A 6,974-nucleotide genomic window follows, 5' to 3' on the forward strand; every position below is an offset into this window, starting at 1 on the left:
ACCTTGATTAATCTTATCAACACCGAATCCCACCTAGGTCCCTGCCTTTGCTCCCTGATCATTACCATCACAAAAAGTATCAGTGTCATATCCAAATCTTCTCCCTACCCACACTCTAAGATCATGTCCTTCCACTTTTTTCCAGATTGCATCCTGTGCCCTGTTTCCTTCTCTGTGATTTCTAAGGTTCCTTCCAGCTTTGACATTCTGTGTGTAATTAGAGCGCTGCACGTGATCCATCTATAAATACAGCAGGAGTTCAGAGATTAGAGTAATTGAAGAAAGTTTCCTAGACAAAATGTGGAGATTGAATAGGGTCTTGAGTAATGGGAAGAATTTAAACTGGCAAAAAAAGATTGTCCCAGGCTGAAGAAACTGCATGACTCAAAACAGGGAGGTGGGAAGAAAAGATGTGTGCAGAGTGACTGATGAGAGATAAACTTGACTGGTATAGTGTGTGCAGACCTGGGATTCTGAAAAATAAGACTCAATCAAAAACAAATAATAATAAATAGGAAATGAACAAGGACCTGAGGGTGACTGAAATGAAATCTGGGCTTAGAAATGGCAACAATATTCTGCCCTAGGATTTAAAAAAATGTTTGGAAGCCAAGGGAAAGTCTGAATTGAGAAATGTAGGATGAATTCACAACTCTACTATAAACTCACTTTCTGGCAGTGAAGAATCACTTTAGTGGGTTTCAATATAGCTAATGCAGCATGGATGAAATAATCTATATGACTTGTTTTTAGGGCCTGACCCATACCTAAAGAGAGGTCCTTAGCTGCCACCAAAAATAGAAAGGTGACCCGATCATTCAATCTTCACTGTAGTTATGTAAAAGAGTTGGACACAAGGAGGCTTATATCACAGTTCAAGTCTTTATTTAGACCTGTTAATAGGAAGGAAGATGGAAGGAGGGAGGAAGGGAAGAAGGCAGGCAGGCAGGCAGGCAGGCAGGAAGGTAGGAAGGAAGGAAAGATAAAAGTAAAAAAATAAAGAAGGAAGGACTGAGAGAGGGAAAAAGAGAGGAAGGAAAAGGAAAGGAGAGGTTTTTTTCAGTCGTGCCCAAGCCTAAACCTTGGCCATGTACATCACAAAAATTAGACACTCTTCTCACTGCAAAACAGGTAACAGTTACTGCTGACAGCAAAAGACAAATATTTACTTTTCCACAACTTGAAATTTATGCTTAATTATTAAAAAATAAAATATTTTTAATGTAGGTACTATCTGCATAAGGTTTAAGAATGCATATGCCGTCTTTAAAAAGAAACTGAAGAAGAAAGTAACATCTAATGGGTACTATAAGCTTGGCACAGTTCCAGGTGACTAACAAACATCACACCTTTAATCAGTACAGCAAACCACAGGAATAATAATTTTTAGTAATAATAATAGTGATATTTTTTTCTCATAGAAAAGGAAACTGATATTCAGGGCTTAAATTACTTACCAGTTTATCCCAACTTGAAAATGGCAGAGCTGTGATATGAATTCAGTGAATACCATACTCCCTAGCTTTCATGACCACCACTCACACATGCATATTGTCCACCCCAAAACAGGCCACATTAAAATGAAGTATGGTCAGAAAGCCAGCTGCATCCCAATCACCTGGAAAACTTGTTAAAAACCAACATCTCAGAACCTACCTCAGATCACCTTCACTGTAACATGTTCTCCAGATGATTCTGGTGTGCATGAAAAGTTTGAAGCAATGGAAAAATCAAACTATTTTCCATAAGTCACATGAACTTGTTAAATGAATTCTTCCAAACCACATGGTATGTGAGCCTCTATCTTCATCAAAATCTAGTATCTCAAAATTAAAACTGAAGCCACTGGCCACTGTATTTGACTTTCCAAAATGAGGCTTTTAAAGACAAGCCAGAACTGAACTAAACTGAAAAACTGAAGAATGGTCAGTGAGTGGAGACAAAAATAAAACAAAATTTCAAAGATGGAAATGTATTGGAGGATCTGGGAGGTTAATAGAATATGCATAAATCAGAAACAGGAAAGGCGTGACAAGATTAAGACTGGTCAAGAAAGGATCTCAGAGACTCAAGTACATATTTTTAAAATCAAATTTATTGAGGCATAATTTGTATAAAAATAAAATCAATCTATGTGACTGTAGGGTCTGATGAGGTTTTTTTTCCCCAAATCAATACAACCTTTACTGCATCTTTAAATTATCATAAATAAGTGTGAAAAATCACCCGGCATCTTGCTGTTTCTGTAGCTGGACAACTTCGATCTTATTCATCAGCCTGCTGAATGGTTCCTTTTTCAGAAACAGATACCAAAAATTTTCTGATATCCTTATTTTTAACTGTTGTGGCTTGCTGAATCAAAGCAGCTGAGTTTGATACAAGTTCAATGTCATTTTCTTCAAGAATTAACTCATCTTTCTGGGCTTGAGATACTGAACAAGCAATACTGAACAAGTTCATCTGAACATTGTGGATGTACTTTTCACCTAGGAAATTTTGAATTTCAACAGCAGAATCATTCTCCTGCATAACGACATTGATGGGGAAGTGAGCATACATAGACCTCATCTTGTAACAAAAGCCTAGTGTAATGCCCCTGATCATGTTCTGTATGTGACTACAGATAGTGTGAAGAGTACCCAGTTCTTTTCTATTCCATTGAGCATTTGTCAACTCAGAGCCTCTTCTTTTTCTTTCCAAGGAGACCGAGTTCTACAATGATGTGATTGATGTCCCTTTGCAGGGTTGCTCGGGAGCCCATCACAATAACAGTGGGACCATCCCTTCTGAGTGATGTTGACATTTCCTGGAATGTCAACAGTCTCATTGATGAGAATGGTCTTTGTTCTCGCAGTAGATGCCACAAAGAGAAAGCTGATGAGGTTTGACAAATGCATACAATCATGTAATCCCAAACTGATCCCAATGATCACTATATAGAACTTTTCTGTCACCCTGCAAAGTTCCCTTGTGCCCCTTTGCAAGCAATACTCCTCACCCCTGGCCCCAAGCAACCACCAATTGGCTTAATTATTCCTTTTCTAAAATGTCATATAAATGGAATCATACAGTATGTGAAATCTTGTGGGTCCATGTTGTTGCTTAGAACCAGTAGTCTGTTCCCTTTATTTGATGCAGTATTCCATTATATAATATACCACAATTTATTCATCAATTCAATTCTTGATGACTATATGGGTTGTTTCTAGTCTGGAGTTATTATGAGTAAAGCATCTATGAACATTCTGGTGAAAGTCTTTGTTTGGACATATATTTTCCTTTCTCTTGGATAAATTCAAGGAATTGCTGTTACATAATACATGTAGTTCAACTTTATAAAGTAAAAATTGTCAAACTGCTTTCCAGAATGGTTGGGCAATTTAACAATATTACCAGCAATGAATGGTAATTCCATTTGCTACACATCCTCACCAACAGTTGGCATTGTCAGTATTTCATTACTCTAGTGGGCACATACAGATATCTCAAAGTATTTTAGTTTACAATTTTTGGATGATCAATGATGTTGAGTATTTTTATATCTTCACTGGCCATTCATATATCTCCTTTTTTGAAATGTCTGTTCAAAATTGTTTGCCATTTTCGAAAATTCTATCTTCTAATTACTGAAAGAGTTTTAAAAATTAAATCTGTATGTAACATCTTTGTCAAATAAATGTGTTGCAAATATTTCTTACTAGTCTGTGGCTTATCTTTTCATTTTCTTAATGGTATCTTTCAAAGAGCTAGAGTTTTAACTGTGATAAATTCCAATTTACTACTTTTTTTGGTTCATGCTTTTTGCATACTACCTAAGAAATTTTTGCCTATGCTGAGTGGCAAAGATTTTCTCTTAAGTCCTCTTCCAAAACTTTTATTTATTTATTTATTTATTTAGTATTTATTTTTAGGTCTATGATTTATTTTAGTCTTGTGCATGGTATTAAGAGTTGAAGTCATTTTTTTCCATATGCATAGCTGGGTTTCAACACCGTATTTTGAAATTACCCACTGAGTTTCCTTCACATATTTCTAAAAACTCTATGAACAAATTTATGTGTAGGACCAACTCTTACATTATTCTCTTCCATTGATCTACATATTTATCCTTTGCCAAAATCACATTGACTTGCTTGGCATACATTTACAGTATACCTTTAAATCAGTTAATGTAATTGATTTTGTTCTTGTTTCACAAAACGGTTTTAACCAATCTAAATTCTTTCCATCCATAAAATATTGGTAAGTTCTTGGCAATTTATATGGAAAATGTCTACTGGGATTTTGGTTGAACTTGCATCATATTTATAGATCAGGTTGGAAAGACATCTTAGCAATAACAAAAAATGACACCTTAACAACAAAAGTCTTCCAATTAAAAAAAAAACACTGGATGTTTCTCCATTTATTTGTGTCTTCTTTAATTTATTGTAGCAACATTTTGTGATATTCAATATAAATATATTACACATATTTAAAGGAATTATTCCTATTTCATATTCTAGATACTATTATAATTGTATTGTTTCTTTAAACTTTCTTTTTTTTTTTTTAAGGAGAGTGTGGGAGGGGCAGAGGGAAAGGGAGAGAGAAAATCTTAAGCAGGCTCCACGCCCAGCTGGAGCCTAACTGGGGGCTCCATCTCACAACCTGAGATCATGACCTGAGCTGAAATCAAGAGCTGGATGCTTAACCAACTGAGCCACCCAGGCACCCCTCTTTAAGCTTTATTTCTAATGCTTATTACTAGTATGTAGAAATACAATTGACTTTTGTGTGCTATAGCCATACTAAATTCATTCAATTCTTATAATTTTTTGGACCCTTAGGATTTTCTGTGTGTTCATGGAGTCTGCAAACAATAGACAATTTTGTTCTTCTTTCTTCAATTTGCATGCCTTTTTGTCTTTTCCGTGCTTTATCACTACAGTGTTAATTGGAAGTGTTAAGAGTATTTGACTTTACCATGCTCTTGATCCTAGGTGTAAGCTTCCAGTACTTTAGGAATTAAGTGTCATGTTTGCTCTATATTTCCCTTGACCTGGTTGGTGCTATTCATATTTTGCTGAGAGTGTTTATCATGAATAGTTACTGAATTTTGTCAAATGCTTTATTTGCATCTATGTAGATATTAATGTGGTCTTCTTTTATTCCTTTTTTTTTCTCTTAATGTGTCTGATTTTTTGAAAGTTAAATTATCCTAGTATTTCTGGGAAAAATGCCTCTTGTTCATGGTATATTATCCTTTTTACATATTATTAAATTTGTTACCATTTTGCTATGGATTATTATGTCTTTATTCAGCCTTGATTTCTTTACTTAGAAAATAATTGTCAGGTTTTGTTGTTACAAAATGAGTTGGAAAGTGTATTCTATTGTATTTTTCAAAGTGTTTGCAGATGATTTGATTTACTGTTTTCTTAAATGCTTGATTGTGGTTTTAATCTGCATTTTTGTGAAAACTAATAATGTTAAGCATATCTCTGTACTTTTGAGGTTGGTTCAAGTCCTTTGGGTTGTTTTTCTTAGTATGTTGATTTCCAGGAATTCTTCATATGATCTGCATTTGAGTTCTTTGTCATATATGTATTGCGAATATTCATTCTGTGGCTTGCTGATTCATTTTCTGAAAAATAAAGCATTTTGATGAAGTACAGTTTATTAATTTTTTTCCTTCATGGTTTGAGCATTTGTTTGAGAAATCTGTGCTTACCCCAGAATGACAAACATAGTGTTCTATGTTTTCATCTAGAAGATTTATGGCTCTGGCTTACACACTTAGGTCTATTATGCATCTCAAATTAATTTTTGTGTCTGTGAAAAAAGGATTGAACTTTTTTTAATCTAGTTTTTTTGTGCATTATTTAGTAAAAACATTTAATTTTCTCTCATGATATTGATTTGATGCCTTAGTCAAAAATCGGTGGCTATTTCTGCATTCTCTTTTTTTGGTCATTAAACCTTTTGATCTTTACTCAAACACCACTTTTTTTTATTACTATAGGAAATTTTGTACTCAGGTAGTATAAGTCCTTAAACTTTGTTCTTTCTCAAGATCATATTAATTATTCAAGATATTTTAAATATCCATTTTTAAAATCAGCTTTCACTTACTAAAAAAAAAAACACTGGGATTTTGATTGGGATTGTGTTATGTCTGTGGCTTATTTAGAGAAAGTGTTCTTTGATTCTCTGGAATAAATTGTATTATGCTTAAAATCCACTTTAAAATTTTTTCTAGTTAGTTTATAGAAATACAGCACATTTTTGTATATTGATGTTGAATCCTGTGAAATTATAATTTTTTAGTTAAGTTCTTGCAGTTATTTGTAGGTTGTATGGGGTTTTCTACACAAATAATCATGGTATCCATAAATATTAATGTTTTACTTCAATTGTTTATAATATTTTGCCCTTTTTTTCTGCCTTATTGCAATAACTAGGATATATAGAATGATATTCAATAAAATCAATGAAATCAGAACTTCTTGTTTAGTTCTTGATTTTAGGGTGAAAGCATTCAATATATCTCATTAATTATGATATTATTTCTAAAGTTTTTGTAGAAACACTTCATAGAGAATATTTCCTTCTATTTGTTGTTTTAAGAATTTTTACCATGGGTGTTGAATTCTTTTAAATGCATTGTTCTGCACCTACTAAAATTATTATTTGGGTTTTCTCCCTTATTCATTAATGTGATGAAATACACTGATTTTTGAATGGTTAAATCAATCTTGCATTACTGGTGTAAACCCCACTTTGTCACAGTGTATTATCTTTTCACATATACTATTTTTAATACTTTTTATGTCTACATTTATAAGAGATACTTGTCGGGTTTCTTCCCATTCAGTTCCCTCCCCCCACCCCTATTGTCCTCTGCACTAGTCCTTATGTTCCAATGATGTACTATACCTTGGGTTATTGAATTTAAATAAAAAAATAAAAATAAAAGAGATACTTGTCTGCAT

General features: G+C 33.6%; 1 pseudogene; it reads right to left on the bottom strand.

Moving 5' to 3' along the window:
- Window positions 1-2,265: 2,265 nt before the first annotated feature.
- On the bottom strand, window positions 2,266-2,897 carry LOC114218875 (large ribosomal subunit protein uL6 pseudogene; annotated as a pseudogene).
- Window positions 2,898-6,974: the final 4,077 nt, after the last annotated feature.

Source organism: Eumetopias jubatus, unplaced genomic scaffold, assembly GCF_037043125.1.
Source record: "Eumetopias jubatus isolate StellerSeaLion01/CBP00866 unplaced genomic scaffold, mEumJub1_p1.0 scaffold_9, whole genome shotgun sequence".
In the NCBI taxonomy this organism is placed as follows: Eukaryota; Metazoa; Chordata; class Mammalia; order Carnivora; family Otariidae; genus Eumetopias; species Eumetopias jubatus.